The 15,330-nt window shown below is 37.3% G+C and overlaps 1 pseudogene; it reads left to right on the forward strand.

The window, feature by feature from the left end:
* The window catches only part of LOC149228629 (E3 ubiquitin-protein ligase WAV3-like), a 105,461-nt pseudogene extending 91,754 nt beyond the window's left edge, over nucleotides 1-13,707 (forward strand).
* The last annotated feature ends 1,623 nt before the right edge of the window (nucleotides 13,708-15,330 follow it).

The raw sequence follows: 15,330 nt of genomic DNA on the forward strand, positions 1-15,330 counted from the left end.
CATGCAGAAAGTTATTACAGATGAAGGGAAAGAAATGAAGGATGAGTGTTTGCATCCAAAAAACCCTCTTTTGAAGAGATTGCCGAGATAGTACAAAAAATAGAGTGTCTTGAGACAACCAACCATCCTCCAAAATATCAGGTAGTCCAGCCTTCAGAAATCCTTTTTCTGGATGAAGAAAATGGTCTTTGGATTATGGAGTTTGATGGTGTAGTGGGAAGAGAAGGAGATGGGATTGGTGTTTGGATTCATGGCCCCTTACATCAATCATGCAAAATTCCTCTTAATGTAAGAATGAGTTCTTACAAGTTAGCTTTTGAATTCTCAAACAATGAGGCGGAGTATGAGGCATTGATTGCTAACCTCAAAATTCTGAAGACGTTGGGAGAAAATAAAATTTCTATTTATGGCGACTCCAAGTTAGTAATCAAACAAGTCAAAGGGGAATACCATGCCAAGAATCCAAGAATGAGAGCTTATCGCAAATGCTATACTTGAAATCCTCAAAACTTTTACAGAATATACTTTGTCTCTTATTCCTATAACTCAGAATGTGATAGCTGAATCTCTTGCTACTGCAGCCGGTATGGTGAAGTTTCCTATTCACTGTAATAAAAAATATTCTATCCATGTCAAACACTACCTAGCTTTCCCTAGTAATATGATTTTTGGCGAGTCTTTTGGGACGATAAGGAGATCGACAATTTTATGCAATTAGAAGGATAATTTCAAAATTCTCGCATTGATGATACATCGAATATGAATGATCCAGACATTCAATCAACTGAGATTGAAATATTGCAGCTAAAGTAAAACAACATTCCAAGAGGCTTGGTACCTTTGGAAGAGTTGTTTGATTGTGAAGATGCTGCCAAAAAGCCCACCATGGTTCCCATAGAAAAAGGTGTTGAAGATGTAAACATTGGCGCAACTGACAAGCCCAAGATGATCAAAATATCAAAGTCCTTATCTCCTGAAATAAAAAGTCAGTACATAGCCTTAATGATAGAATTTTTCGATGTATTTCTTTGGGACTATTCAGATATGAAGGTTTATGAAAAGAGTATCATTCAGCATACCATTCCCATCAAGCTTGATTAAAAGCCATTTCACCAAAAATTGAGAAGGATTAATCCTAAGCTGCTGCCATCAATTGAAAAAGAGTTAAATAGGCTTTATAAGTCTAGTATCATAGTTCCCATTCAATTTTCTGAATGAATTTCTAACCTAGTTCCAGTAAGAAAAAAGACTGAGGAGATTCGCCTTTGCATTGATTTCAGAAATTTGAACAAATTGTCCCAAAAAGATAATTATCCCTTGCCAAATATGGATGATATACTTCAGAGGGTAGTTGGGTCTTCTAGAATGTCATTTTTAGATGGATATTCCAAGTATGATCAAATTCTAGTGCAAAAAGATGATTAACAGAAAAAAACCTTCAAACCACCATGGGGTACATTCATGTACTCCAAGATTCCTTTTGGATTAAAGAATACAGGAGCTACTTTTCAGCGAGTTATGGACATAGATTTCGCCAATGAAAAAAGATGTATTTCTAGTTATATACTTAGATGATCTTACAATGTTTTCAAAATATGATGAAGATCATTTACATCATTTGAGAATTTTTTTTTTTTCAGAAATGCAGAAAAATTGGCATCTCACTCAACCCAAAGAAGAGCTTATTCACCATGGAAGAAGGTGTTAGACTCAGTCTTGTCAGTCCCATGTCAGAGTCAAATTCACCAAGGTTCATTTCTCATCAATTGCAGTCATCAAATGCCATTTTGGTAAAAAAGAGTCATTTTAACTCTTGAGTCCAGGGTTTTGTCTCCAGAAGTGTTCACTAATGCCTGCAGGCCAAAGGGAGTTTCAATAAGGTTTCACTTCAAAATTCACATTATTAATAATGATGAAGGACATTTCTTCTTTAAAACTCTGTTTTAAAGAAGAAATTATTAAGTTCATTTAATGCATGATTGATAAGGTTTTACAGTTCTTCAGGCAGCCCTGCCCATCTTGCTAGGTTCAGCAACCCCTATCCCTGTAGAAAATTAACCACGAAAAGTCATCATTTCAAGCCAAAATCTGAATGGAAGTTAAAACACATCTGTAGTATAATTTGTTCTATTTGCATAATAATCTTGCACTGTAATTTCTAGATCCAATTTTGTTATGACAGTGCAAAGGGGAGGAGTCTAATCAGCCTACAGGAGGGCCGAATATGTTGTTTTTTGCCAAACAATAGGAGAGTTAGGTTATTTATCATTCTGGGGACCAGTTCCAAGAAGATTTGCTACCACCATCAGCTGATAGCGAAGTCATAATGTCCAGAGTTGAGGGCCAACAACAATTGAGATTAAATATATGATGGTTGTCGTTTGTAGTTCCAAGGACATGTAAATAAGGAACCTGTTCCAGATTTATTCATGCTCAGAATTTCAAGGTATTATGGCCGCATTGATGAGAGAACCATAAAGATTAAGCAGCCAGCACTGCACATACATTATTATTGATACATAAGTGCTACAAGAAGAGAGTTGCCAATCTTAGTAGATGCTGAAAGAAAGAGAGAAGATGAACTGCTTATAATGACAGATTATGTTGTGTGCTTAGCAAAGCTTCCTCAACCAGAGAGGTGAAATACTACATATTGTTGTCATGCTTCTGCTATATGTTCGGGCAATTGTCGAATAGACCTAGACAGAGACACCATCTCTTGCAAGTATACTTCTTGGTATGGCTCTGAGATTGCCTCGCCTTAAGTTTGTACCTGTGACTTTGGGTGAAGCAGGATGTGTAATGCTTGAGAAACATTATAAATAATTTTCACCATGACTTTTTATAATTATTTGTCACCATTCAAATATCATGCACATTCAAGAAAACATCAGACAAGTCGATTGCAATTGTGGGAGGGCGAAATTTGTAGGTTAAAGCTGGAACTGTGTGTTGAAGACTGGGCGCGACGCATAGGATGACTGGCGCAGTGCACATGGGCCGCGCGATGCATTGGGCGCTCCTCCACAGTGCATTTTTTGCACTGGTGTGACGCACTCACCAAGAGCGGCGCACTGGGAGTGCGCACGGCGCACAGAGCCCCAAGGCCGAAATTTATCATCCATACATCAAAAATTCAATTTTCAGTGGCTCAATTCTTCTCCAAGAGCCAGACAAAATCATTCACCAGGATTCTAAAGCAGTTGTGTATTTTCTGAAAGGATTTGCATAAAAATGGATTCGGGGTCACTGATACAATAGAACCAGCACAAACATGTTAGTTAGTATAGTAGGAGCCAACACATGAAGGATACCTGATTATGGGGTGTATGATTCATAAAAGAAGGCGGGTTTTGTTGTGCTGAAGAAACAAGGGGCGAAATGCTACATGAATTCTTTGTTTCAGATATCGTTTCATATTCCTCACTTCAGAAATGCTGACTATCACATGCCCACAACTGAGAATGATATGCCCTCAAACAATATTTCGTTGGCTCTACAGAACTTGTTTTATAAATCCAGCGCATTAACGCCAGCGTTTCAACAAAGGACTTGACTAAATCATTCGGATTGAGGCACATATGAATTTTTTTTTTTATGCAACAGGATGAGCAGGAGCTGAACCGAGTACTCTGCAAAAAAGTTAGAAGGGGACAGTTGTTCAAGTACCAAGGAAAACTCAGGACATGTTTTGCTATAATAAGCTTCGTGTGGTGGTTGCAACTGTAGCGTTTGGTATGGGCTTTGACAAGAGTGACGTGGAAAGCTGCGATTCATTATAGTTTGCCTGGAAGTTTGGAGCATTATGTTCAGGAGTGCAGGTCTTGGTACGGTACCTTCCTGCAGGAAGCCCAATCTACTCTTTTCCTTGGAACCTAATCTACTCTAAGCTTGGTTTCTCGACATGGTATCAAAGCTATGGTAAAGGCGAGAGCGCCATCTAAGTAATAGATCCCAATGAAAGAATGAAGCATCAAGGAAACAAGTTTGAAGTTGAATCACTATGACACATCCAAGTAACAAGTTTATCTTTGTGGAATCCTGTGGAATGGTCTCTAAACTTAGTGAAGAATGACTTGAACAAGACCATATATATACACATCCCTCAATTAGAGCAAGAAACAAATATCATCCTAAGTTGTCTATACAAAGTATAAAGAATGCCGAAGAACGGAAAAAGAAAGATTTGAATACCCTCACTCAAGCAAGAAAGGAAGACCAAGAACAGTCTGAATCTTTGACATTATTTTGTGGCATCTGAACTTACTAGGGAAACACTTGTCTGTGACATCTGAGCTTATTAAGGCATCATACTTATGGATTATTTGAGTTTACTATGACATTGTTTCTATTATGAAATATTTGGCATTTGGACTAAAAGTCAAGTATCTGGACTCCTTAACTACTGTAGATGCAAGTTTTATCCTTTTGAAATCTTGTGGAGAAGCATTCACTCGCTTATGTAAAGACAATTTATTCAAATTAAAGTTGTCAACACAAATACATCTAATATGAAATTGAGGTCAAGGCTACTCATTCCTGAAGGTTGAACATAGAAAACAAAATTACTCGCTTTTTGAGAAGACAAGGCTACAAGGATATGAAAAAAGAAAAATATGGTGAATCAATATATCTCTGTGAATTACGAAATGTATGAAACTATATACTTCTGATAAATGCGAAATTTTTTTGAAGAACGTAAAGGAACATGAAGAGAAGCATCTATTGTGATCAAAGCACATCAATCCACGCACATCTAAGACTACTCGTTCAAAGAAATTTGTAAAGAAAAATCAGAAGTAAAGATGAGATCTGAAGTTATTTCTCTATGAAAGAATGTGAATTCTGTGACATGATATAAGGCGCTGTCTTCTATAATTATATGTGAAGTCTTGGCCTGGTGGACTGGCCGCGCACCAGTCCAAGTGTTGTTCTATGATAAACTCCAAACTCGCAGTATTACTACCCATCCCGATGATAATTTGAATCATTATGGGCAAGTAGATGCTCAGCAATGCCCATCACCCAAAACCTCTGGCTGTCACTGATGCAAACGTTGCTGCTCTGTGGAAGCAGAATGAAGAGTTAAAGACAGAAGTGGAAAGAATGAAAAATTATATGGGAGATCTCCACAATAACCAACAGTAACAGCAACAGAAGAAGACTTCATCTTCCTCCTTCTCTTTTGTCAGCAAAAAGCTTTGGAAATTCAGTCCATTTGCTCGTAATTCTTCCAAAGACTCCAGTAACCTCTTTGATGCAGATGATGCTTCACAAAATTTACCCACAAGAAAGAAGAAGATACTCCATTTGTACGAATTTCCAAACATAGCTTCACATGTTTCCTTCAATTGCTTTTGTGGATTGTGTGTATTGGTGTGGATGAAAAACACATCGTGGAGACCATAATACGATTGTTGGAAAACCATAGAACTGAGTTGAAACCTTGGGAAGATGTAATAGAGGCACTACAGTCCTGATTTCTCCCAGCCCATGGGGTTTCACCATTAGATGATAATCCAGGCTCAGATGCCCTGTCTATGTGGTTCAGGGAGAGAACTATAAGCGACTCAGACTAACAGCATGCATCGACCTTTTGACATTAAAATCTCCGAGAAGCTGATTAATGTACATCAAATATGTAAAACAGAGGGACGACTTTTCCTGGCCTATTTTTCCCCTTTTTTGGGAAGAAACAGTGGTTGAAGTATATTACTTTATGGATTTTTTCAGATTGGAAGTAGCGTGTGTCAATACAGTGTACATATTTTGTCCAGAATGATGAACCTGGTAAACAAGCTGCCAAGCAGATTATTGTGCTGGAGTAGTAAGAGTGAAACTCACACCAAACATACAAAGATATGGAATTGAAGAAATACCAGTGATTTAATGGACTGCGTTGGATATGGAAAATGTCGGCTGTGGGGGAAACTTTGGATCCTTGGTCTTAAAACAGCTTTGAAAATACTCTTCTCAGAGGATAACGGTAGTGGAAGACTTGAGAGGAATGAATGGCCCCAATACAGAAAATATGACAGAGTTACTTTTTGATCGCATGTTATGTGATATACCTTGCAGTGGAAATGGAACCATTCGCAAGACATCTAATATCTGGAAAGAACAGAATGCGATGGTAATCAAATAGTGGTGACACAAGTAAATGTCTTCAAACTGAAAACACGTGTTGAGCTTGGTAAATTGCAGTTGGGATTGTTTAGGTGAAATCTTATTTAAAGACAAGTTTTATTAAAAATTGGTTTCATTCAAATGGAAAGCGAAGGTGAAAGGTCAAAGTCCAAAAGCCAAATTTAGAACAAATAATATCTACCCCAGCAGAGAAATGGTATTCGATTTCCTATTTTTGGACTTTAGTTATGATTCAAAGGGTCTATAGTTACAGTGTACGCCTTTCCAAATGGTCATCAGAGATTTCAAATGGAATAATGTAATGCTATTCTATCGCCAGCACAGATGGACAACTCTCTTCCTATCTTCTTCGATTGGTGTTCCAGCTCCTTATTTTTTATCGATTTGTTTTCCCATGGTAAAGTCTATTTATTGTATGAAAATTATGCGTAAACGGTTCTGTTCTGGCAAACAGTGGGAGAGTTGTGAAGGAAAACTTCACTGTACAGTTTTTGACAGGGATTTAATGAAAAGATACAGCTCTGACCCCTGAGATCCTTGTGGTGTGAAAGTTAACATTTGTCTTTTCCTTTGTTTCATATGTAGCTTGGTTATGTTTCCATTTCATTTCATAATCATTTCTAAATGAATACTTTTAAGTGAGAAAGGCAGAATCCAATTTATTGCTCTATCTTTGGAAAGTGTTCATATTTAATGTTTTCTTCTATTTGACAAGGATTAATCTTCTATGCCCTTGTCAACCTCTCAACAGTTCACTCTCTCCATAGTATTTCGAATTTGATGTTAAATCTCTTGCCTATCTTGCCTCAGGAGATAATCTGTGTCTTTGATTTAACTTCTCAGTTCATGTTGTCCCTTGATCCCATGGTGCCCAGAAAACCTAGTCATTTATCAAAATACCCTTGTCCTATCTATTTACTAGCCTAAAATCAGTACCCATTTTTAGTCATCTCGCACCCTATTGCTCATTTTATTGAGATTGACTGGAGAGAGCCCTCTCCTGTCCTCGTAGGGCTAGCTACGAGGCTAAGCTTGGTTTGATGTTGCCTCGAGTTTTGCCTCTTTCAGCCTGAGGCAGATTCGAGCGCTAACATAGTGGCGACCATACTAGGGAAGAAAATGGTTTGCTTGAAGATTGTTTTGCCCCAATACATATCTCAAGTTTAGGGCTGATTGTTGATGGTGAACAACGATCAGACATAAGAAGACTGCTGAAATCATTCACCTGGCGACTCCTTTCACTGAAGAATCCAAAAACTGGTGCTTCATGGTGACTCCACTACAGAGGGATCAGTAGCGGTAAGATTTTCAAGATGGATTGGATTTCAAGAAGATACGCTCCCATGATCCAAGATCACATCCCATGTTTTCCAAATAAAATGCCTAAGGTAGATTTGTCAAAGAATTTGCCTGTGTTCAGAAATGTGGAAGGTAATGACGTTGCTCTTCATCTGGTGAAATTTCACATTCATGTGCGTAGATTAAAGATCAATTTTCCTAAAGACTGCTTGATGAAAATGTTTATGGCTACCCTGGAAGATGAAGCCCGATCTTGGTATGAAAGTTTGCCACCTGCTTCTATTTATTTTTTAAAGGATTTTCATTCAATATTCTTTGAGAAGTATAAAGAATCTTATCCATCATTAAATTTAGTTTAGGATTGTTGCAAGCATGCTTATGGTTTTATTAAGAGCCTTGAAAACAGGGAAAATTTTAAGAACCCCCCCTAAATTTATAAATATAATAAATGGGCGAATCTCCATGGTATATAGGAAAAATGGAAGGCCATTTTATCAATAATATAATATGTATATATAATTTTTTGGCGAATCTCTCACCAGGCATGGCGAATATTTTACTCAATTATAAAATCTTGTAAGATCTTCGCGAGTCTTTCACTAAATAATAAAACTTTGTAAAGTCCTAGTGAATCTTAGCATAGGCTACATGCTAGTTTAATTCCCCCATTTAAATAGGCTACATTCCAGGTGAATACCATGGGTCAATACCATGTGCCATTTTGGTGAATACCATGGGTCAATACCATGTGCCATTTTTATTTTTATTAATAATGGTTTTTTGCATGGTATTAATAACAATCTAGTCCATGGTATTTGTCCCATAGTATTTTGGCCATAGGTTTCACCTAAATATAACCCATTTTTTGAGTGTTCGTAAATATAAGGTGACTTATGGAGTAAATATAAAAAAATGTTTTATTTGTTTACCATACCTCTCGTTTATTTATATTTTTATTAATTTACCATACCTCTTTTACAAATATGGTATTTGGCCCATAGGATTCCCTTAAATAAAACCTCTTTCTTGAGCCTTCATAAATAGAACGAGGGTTATGGACTAAATATAAAAAGAGGTTTTATTTATTTACGATACGTTTAGTTTATTTATATTTTTATTTATTTACCATACCGTTTGAGTAAGTATAAAAAGATGTTTTATTTATTTACCATACCTCCACTTTACTTATATTTTTATTTGTTTACACCGTTACATGTATATAAGGTGATTTATGGAGTAAATATAATTTTTTTTTAATTTATTTACCATACCTCTCATTTATTTATATTTTTATTAATTTACCATACCTCTTTTATAAATATGGTATTTGGCCCATAGGATTCACTTAAATAAAACTTATTCTTGAAAATGGGCGAATGGATTCACTTAAATAAAACCTATTCTTGAAAATGGGCGAATGGAAGGTTGTAAGTCCTAATTTCAAGGGCTAAATTTACCTTTTTTACCCTTTCCTTTAAAATAAGGTGGGCTATTTGAGGTGATTTGTAAAAATGTACTATGATACAAAATATTCGCCCACTAAAAATTTAAAACCCCTTAATTTCGCCAAAGGGCGAAAATTCGCCCCTAAAATTATCCTTGCTTGAAAAATACTATGAGGATGTTAATTTTATGGACGACGAAATCATGGAAGCATTGTATGAAAATCCGTTTCAGCAGCCTACAAAACTCTTAGAGGAAACTTTGCAGCAGGATCAAAATCAGCAGGTTAAAGATTTCCATATGGCTGAAAATGATGGAAAAAGAAGTCCTATTTCAGATCTGGTTGAAATAAATGAGGATATGCAGGAAAATGATTTTCCAATCTCCGAAAATGATGATGATAAACCAAATCGAGAGATAGATTGTGAAGAGGAAAAACATGTTGTTCTGGATCTCATAGAAGAGAATTGCATTGTTGAGGCTGCCTCAAATGAAGAAATAAGAGTTACAGGCCTAACTGCCCTCATCTCATTAGAACACAGCCTTCCTACCAAGGTAATCCAGTCAATTCATGAACAACAAGGGGATACCTTTGTTCAAGTAGGTGAAAAAGTTTCTCTGGATGAATTTATGATAGATGATGTCATGCTTGAGTTTCAAGAATCATCTAAAGTTGCTTTTCTTATGATTAATGAATGTAATAAGGAACATGAAAACCTGGCTATCATATCATATAATGATAACCTACAGTACATTTACACCGCAGAAGATCAAAACATTCAGGATTTCCATTCAGATTCTTCTTCATATGTTTCATGCACTGAAATGTTTTTCCAAGAAGAGATCTGCTCATCTATTTGTTCAGAATTTTTTGGGGACGAGGAGCAGATTTTCACTAAAGTACATTTTGAAGAAAGATCAGAAGTAGGTGAAAAGGACACCTTGTTCTTTCAGCAAGAGGTAAATCTTCATGTTTTTTAGGATCCAATGGCCAATCTATTGCAGTTAGCTGTGAAAGTGTTTATTGCAGTGTTTAGTGATGAAGGAGATCATGGTCAACTATGTTTTTGGTTGCCCAGTGATCAGTTTGTACTGTTGACCAGAAGATCTGATAGGAAGAATCAGTCAAGAAGCCATCTTCTTGAATGGTTGAATTGGCATTTTGATATAGTTTGAGGATATATTGTCTTGTAAGAAACACAGGTGGCCATGTAATACCACCAAGCTTTAAGTTTAAGTCCAGGTCTTCGTCATTTTGAGTTAGTTTGTTAGATTCAAGTTGTTTAGTCATTTCCAAGGTTAATTTTAGGGGTGAATAATAGCCCATTGGCGAAATTTAAGGCTTTTTATATTTTAATGGGGCGAATTTTTAATTAAAATAATATTATTTTTTTTTATATAATTAGCCCATATTTTATTTAAAAATTAATTTATTTTTTTATTTTAGCCCAGGGCAGATAAACTAACCGAATCGTATTTGATCAAAATAGCCCCATTTTGATATTTGCGGAATGGTATTTGATCAAAATCGCCCCCATTTTGATTTACAGTTTGGGTTTTCTGGTCTTGGAGTGGTTTGTGAGGGTCGATTTGGTCCCGGGAGTGGTTTGTGAGGGTTGATTTGGTCATGGGATGAGGGTCGATTTGGTCATGGGATGTTAGATTTATTTTGAAATGGAGGGCGGCTCCCTGTTTTGACGGATTCAGCCCGCTGTTTTGGTGTATATGGCTCCCTGGGTTCCTGTATAAAAATGGTTTTGAAATAGGTTTTTTCATCCTAGTTCACAAATCAGTTTCGGTGGGATATTCTTGCATTTTCAGATTTCAATCCGCTTATTCTTCTCTGGTTTCGGTATCCATTGTTTCTTGGATTTGAGCGGCTCATGATTTCTTTTCTCAGGGATTGCAATTGCTTTCCGAAAGATGGGGTATACCTGTTCATGCTACTTCGTAATATTCATTTGTATTTGTTGATTTTATACTCATGGAACTTGTTTCTTATTTGCAGCGGTTTATAATTCACCAAGTACTCAGTATAACCCACGCATTCGTGTACAAACCAGTGTAGACGAAATAACACGAATATCTCCGGTAGTCAGTCCATTTCCATCAGCCGGCCGGTGGGAGCGGTAAGTGTCTTTTGGTTTCTTTTATGTGATAGCTAGTTGATGTTCTGTTGATTGTTTATCGATGGTAGTCTAGTGGATTCAATCTCTCTAGACACAGCAAGTCAAAGCTCCACAGATTAGAATGCAATTTATAGAAATGGAAATATGATACTGAATATTCCCTTTAACCTGGTCATAAAACATTATTCTTCATATTCATAAATCTATGATTATTCTTGATCTGAAAAATAAGAGGGTTGTTGTGATTGAGCACACGCATTATTTTATGAGCAGGTGATTGATTTTCCTACTGTGGTTATTGGGTCTTTTGAAGAAATTGTAAAACCATGGTTATGTGTATATAGATCTGGTTCTCTAATGCATACATTTTATGATGCAGAAAACTTGTGCAATATGACTTAATGCAATGAAACCAGGCCATGGACATGCCTTATTTACTGCAAAGTGTTCCCACACTTTCCACTTTTCTTGCATTGCTTCCAATGTGAAGCGTGGAAATAGGGTGTGTCTAGTTTGTCGAGCCAAGTGCGAATAAGTTCCCTTACAAGGGATTCATTCAAAACCAATGCGTTGCAAAGCATGAATAATTCCTTTGAATTGGCCACAAAAGAAAGATGGTAGGACTACAATTTTACCCTATTTTCCATCTTCTTGTCCCCCACATCCTGAAGTTGCAAGACTTGTTACAGACCTTGCTATTTTTGCTAATGATGAGCCATTGGACCATCGGTCAAGTGGAGAAAACGGGTTAGGTGGGAAAAATGGGAATGAACCTACTTTGGTTGAAATTGAGATAACAACATGAAACTCATAGGCTATGGATTCAAGAGGAAAATTGGCACAAGGAAGTGAAGGGATTCAAGGTAGAGAAGTTGATAATACGTCTATACAGTTAAAAATGTTTCCTGAGTTTTCTGGAATTCCATGTTCAAAGGTTCGTGAGAAGTTCAGTGTCCTGGTACATATAAAAGATCCATGCTCTAGTGCAAAACAACAGCAAATCCAAAGAACTTGGAATACTGGAAATCCATCCCAAACCCCTGATATGCCCAAAGATCGAGCCCCCATTGATCTTGTAATTTTTGTTGATGTTAGTGGAAGCATGGCAGGCACAAAACTGGCACTATCGAAGTGTGTTGTGGGCTTCGTGATTCATAATTTTGGCCCCATGGACCGCCTTTCAGTGATTTTCTTCTCATCAACTACTAGGCATTTGTTTCCTCTACAATGTATGTCTGAGGGGGGTCAGCAGTTTGATTTGCAAGCAGTGAATGGCCTAGTGTCCACTGGTGGAACCAACATTGCTGAAGGATTGAAAAAGGGTGCCAAACTGCTGGAAGAACAACATGAGAAGAACCCTGTCTATAGTATCATTTTACTCTCAGATGGGAAGGACACCTATAATGTGGGAAACCACATGCAGGTTTCCATTTTGTGAAATTCTAGGAGGGTTTTGGATTCTCAGTCCTTGTTGCCAAGATCAATAAGGCAAACTTGTAGAGCAACGTAATATATAGATCCATGTACACACTTTTGGATTTGTGACAGATCATGATTCAACATCCATGCACTCCATATCAAAGACTTTTGGTGCCACCTTTTCCTTCATCGAGACAAAAATTATTATTCAAGATTCCTTTTCATAGTGCATTGGTGGTTTGCTAAGTGTGGTGATTCAGGATATGTAGGTTATTGCCATATATGCAAGTTCAAGAGTACAATTGAGTGCCATACAAGCAGGCAGTTATTTAGGCAATATTCTAGATGATGGGTAGAAGGTATTGGTAAATATTGGAGACTTGTATGAAGAGGAGGAGAGGGACTTCTTGGTACATGTTAAGCTTGCTCCATTTAGAAAACCTGAAGAGAGCACCACTATTAACAAAATGAAAATGTTAAACCCGGTGACTGTCTGTAGTATCATTTTACTCATGGATGGGAAGGACACCTACAATGTGGGAAACCATAGGCAGGTTTCCATTTTGTCAAATTCCAAGAGGGTTTTGGATTATTAGTCCTTGTTGCTAGGATCAATAAGGAAAACTTGTCGAGAAGCGTAACATACAAATCACTGTATACACTTTTGGATTTGTGACAGATCAAGATTCAACATCCATGCACTCCATACCAGAGACTTCTGGTGCCACCTTTTCCTTCCTTTAGATAGAAAGTATTATTCAAGATGCTTTTTAACAGTGCATTGGTGGTTTTCTAAGTGTGGTGATTCAGGATATGCAAGGTATTGTCACATACACAAGTTCAGGAGTGCAATTGAGTGTCATACAAGAAGGCAGTTATGTAGGCAATATTCTAGATGATGGGCACAAGGTATTGGTAAATATTGGAGACTTGTATGAAGAGGAGGAGAGGGACTTATTGGTACATGTTAATATTCCTCCATTTAGAAAACCTGAAGAGAGCACCACTGTTAATGAAATGAAAATGTTGAAAGTTATTTGTTCTTACAAGGATCCTGTTTCACAAGAAATTATTTGGACATGAGTGACATAACTATATATTCAATGTCTTGAATATGTTAGCAGTGATGAACAGGATATCTGTCTTAACGTTGATAGGAAAAGAAACAGATTGTGCACTGCAGAATCCATAGCAGAAGCTAGAGCACTGGCAGACGAGTGATTTGACAAGTGCCCAACTTGTATTGGGGATTAGGAGAATGGATTTGTAGGCATCCCAAGGCTTTATGGATCAGTTATCAGCTAGTTCTACAAACCCAGTGGCTTCTCTGACCTTATTATAAGCGTTTAGGGTCTTAAACAAGGCTGCACTCTTTCCCCATCTTAATCAGGATTTACATTGAATCATGAGCTTGACTAGTTTCTAAGAGAGATGACACATGCCAATGAAGGGTGCATTTTACACCATGGTCTAAGTACTTATTTTCGTTGACTGATTTGGTCTTAATTGCTTCCTCTCTTGAGATTCTTCAGTCACAACTTGATTTGTTGGCTTTCCATTCGTAAGTTGGGGTTGTTAATATTATTAAGGCTAAGAATACATTTTTTAGTGCAACAAAAGATCCTATGTCTCGGTTCCAATTCTTCAATAGAGGAGAATGAGTTAAGTTCACCCTACCTATTCTTATTAAGTTATTTAGGTGTCCAGTTTTCAAGGCCACCTTTCAATTTGGGACCATCTTCTCAAATGTGGCTATGCAAGGCATACACTTCTTTAGCTATTTTGGAAAAGAAGTGCTTCCAATTTATTTTTGTAGACATCCTTTGATGATCGCACTCTTTCACTATCTTGTTAGACCAATTGTATTGGATGGATCAAAGGTCTAATTAGACCGAACTTGGGTGAGGTCAGTTGATCACTTGTTGAGAGATGATCAGATAATAGATCAACCATCATGCTCCACCAGATGATCAAATGTAAGGACACAGTTCCACATTTCATTATACAAGTTGATTTAGACCTCACCCACTTCAACTAGAGACTTTGTTCAAGCTTACCTCTTACCTATACAACCTTTGCACCGTTGGAGATTTGGCCTTTGGAGAGGAGAGGTACCCCTATTTGGCTCTTTTATCTTCCAAGGAGATTTCTTCACATCCTTCTCAAAGTACATTGAGGAAAGAATGCTGGTATTTTAAATTTTTTGAGGCATCTAGATTGTTGTAGTCTATAGTTATTTTCATTGGTTGTCTTCCTCCCTACCTGTCCTCTTTGAATCTCCCCGTATGCCTCCTTGGAAGGCATAAATCAATCATACAGTAGACAGTATCTATAGGCAGTTAATTCAGGCAACATGGACCTCCCTGCGCCACCACCCCCCACCACCCACTCAACAACCCTCTCATCCACTCAATCCTAAGTTGGCATTCAAGGTTGAGACCTTAATAAGAATATTATAGGTCATTATTATTTGACCAACATACCTACAATAGCACTGGTCTCGTGACTTTAGAGATGAATTGCCAATGAATAGGGAGAATTTATAGGAGTCCTAAAGGCAGCCTCTGACAGGTTGAGACAATAGCCTTACTGTTTAGTATGCGCATCAGAAAATATGGGAGGACATTGTAAAGCAAATCTAGACTATAACTCAGAATGCTTTCATCCTCATGATGTTGGAAGTGGAACCTTAGGCTCCTCCCAAAACAAGAATTTGTCTGTGGCTGATCCTAAACTAATCTCGTATTACCTATAGAAGGGTTCTTGACAAGGACCTGGAATTTACTGTTTACTGTTCCTGTCCCTTTGGCGTTTCCTATCATAGAATGAGCCTTGGTATTATTTCAGAAATTTGGACCCAAAGTTGATGGTTAGTTGGATGTTTAAAAGGCAG

Source organism: Pinus tabuliformis, chromosome J (genome assembly GCF_031772625.1).
Source record: "Pinus tabuliformis cultivar Carrire ecotype Pingquan chromosome J, CPIR1, whole genome shotgun sequence".
NCBI lineage: Eukaryota > Viridiplantae > Streptophyta > Pinopsida > Pinales > Pinaceae > Pinus > Pinus tabuliformis.